We start from the raw sequence: 2,631 nt of genomic DNA, 5'->3' as shown, positions 1-2,631 counted from the left end.
GCTGGTGGAATTCCCTACAGTGTGCATCTGATATTGTGTCACTGCAGATCCCGCTGGCACATCTACAAGCCTGTGCCCCTCCCCCACAAACAAAGCCTTAAAGATCCCGGACTAGTTTGGATGCATTCACCCTGAAGATGCCTCAAACAGGCCTCAAGAGGGTGCTGTGAACCACCGAAATGCATTCAGACCTGGCTCTCCACATGCCAGCTTCCTGACAGGATTACTGCAGCTGAAACCAGGACAAGAAGGAATTGAGAGAGAGGCAGGGTGCATCTCAGTGTTGCTATGGCACTGTGCTTTAGTACTTCCTTTTGAAGTTCGAAAGCACGACGCAGTATGGGTGGTTACTGCACCATGCATGTGGTGCATGCTGCTGTTTCCGCAGTGGTGCACTATACCGGGGGAGTCTGCCACTACAGTAACGTAGCTGGCAATCCTGTGTAGACCTGTGATCACTACGTATGGCAACATAGTATGTCACTACATAACCACAGGGCAATGGGTAGATGCGCCCACCAAGTATGAACGATGGTTTCATCCCTGTGACTGGGACCCCAGCTCTCCCAGCCAAATATCTCTTACCCAAAATGGTCCGATTCCTCCTTCAGCGAAGAAGAAAGTTGTCCAGCCTTGTATGGGAGTGAGATAGAGACAATCCTTATTCTCAACTGCGAGGCCTGATTACCAGGGTAGGAATTGATGGCAGAAATGAAGGGGTGCAGACAGAGGAGGACCAAGTAGATCACAGGAGTGTTTGGTCCAAAACTGAGGTTTTGCTTCCAGGGCATACACAGTATGGGTTTCTTGGCAATCCTGAGATAGGAAAATGGTTGAAGCAGTAATCACAGAAGTAGTTTATAGCCACTAACATTTCAGCCCTGGAACATTGGCTGCTAGGATGTGAGAGAGCTTATTCCTGAGGGTGTAAGTTAACATTTTGGTTAAAGCAACTGCAGCTCACGTAGGCATACGCATGCCAGCTTTAAAGTAGCAAACTGTGGGGTTGCTACTGGTGTAGCCACAGCAAAATGCAGGCTGCGAAACCCATTTGAACTGCTGCATAAATTGTACCTCTGCTGCTTGCAAAACCTTAGTTAGCAGGTCTAAAGCTTTCTTGGGTATATCCACCTAAACTGTGGTCACAGCAGTGACTGCAGACCCTTATATATGTATCTTACTGAGTTAGTCTGTAACGGTGCATATCTACCCTGCCTTCTGACTGACTTCAGACTCAGTCACCTACCTCTCTCTGCAGCCCCTTAGACAGAAACCTTCCTTTACATTAGCACTGGGATAGCGACTGCAGGGTGCAGCTGCAGCTATAGTTTATTTTGCAGCAAGCTGGTCCTGATGCATAGACAGGCCAGAGCTGGGACAGCTAATGGCATATAACTATCCTCTGGCTTTGAAGAAAACAAACACTAATCCAACATATAAATCCACTGGGGGAAGCTTTAAGCTTTTAGACAAATTACCCCAGAGAGTGGCGTTAAGGATTCTGAACAGATCCCGCTTGTTTCTCACAGCTGCAAGCCAGGAAATCTCAGTTTAATGAACTGTTCAGTGGGAATGTTAATGAAATTAACACTAACTTTATGATTCTCCAGTAAGCAGAATGGGGGCTATTTGGAGGGGAGGGAGCTAATGGTTTATTGTACCTTCAGGTTTCTGATTTCCCAGTAAAACAGGCCTGCAGCAGCAGGGAAAAGGGATTTGTCCACAGCCCATTTTTCAGGTCTTGTCTCATCTTATCTTGTCTCGTCTTAAACTCTTTCCCCTCTTTCTGGGGGAGGCTAGGAAAAGAAAAGATGAGAGCTCCCTACAGAAAGATTCCTCTGCCCTTCCTTCAGTGCCTCCTTCTGGGAGAGGCTGAGATTATAACTGGGAGCAATCTCTAGCTTAGTGGGAGCTAGTCTGTTTGGCAGATATGCCTAAATTAGCCTTGCACTCTTCCTGAGTGCCATCCTCATCCCCTTCTCCCACTTGATCTGCTGCTCTGCTTCCTTCCCTGTGCTACCTGCCCAATCTGCTGCTTTGCTTTCTGTTCCCTGCCCTATGTACCTCTGTGCTCCCTGCTCCCTCCCTGAGCTGTCATATGCCACACAAGGGCTGCCCGTGCCACTTGTGGCACCCATGCTGCAGGTTGGCCACTCCTGTTCTGCTCAGTGCTCCTGTACCATTACTTCCAGTGGCCCTTGCTGGTAAAGCCTAGAACTACAATTGTTGAGCTACCTATGTCCATTGAACATCATTCCTCTGAACACCTCTTGCAGGCAAAGGCTGAAGATGCTGTGAAGTTTCTAGTGCTCATCTACTCTCAAAGATGGCCCTGTCTGTTCAGAGGCTGTAATGTGCAGGCTGTAACGTTTGTGTATTATCTGCAGGCTCTATCTCCCACATCTCCTTGGCTCACCAGGGTGCAGCCTCATTTAACATGTCCTGTTTGAGATCCAAGGCAAGGGGACATAACACAACATAATCCATCAGTTTGGGCACATACTGGAAAAGGGCTATTTCTCTTCTGAGGGAAACCTGAGCAACTGAACAAAGAGGATGATAGCAAATATTTTGCCACTTTCCCTTCAGTTAAAGACACGGCAGAGAATGTTGATTTCTTTTGGATGGTTA

This window comes from Gavialis gangeticus, unplaced genomic scaffold (genome assembly GCF_001723915.1).
Source record: "Gavialis gangeticus isolate Ggan-Ray unplaced genomic scaffold, GavGan_comp1, whole genome shotgun sequence".
Classification (NCBI taxonomy): Eukaryota; Metazoa; Chordata; order Crocodylia; family Gavialidae; genus Gavialis; species Gavialis gangeticus.
The sequence above is the reverse complement of the archived record's forward strand: the minus strand, read 5'-3'. Positions refer to the sequence as shown.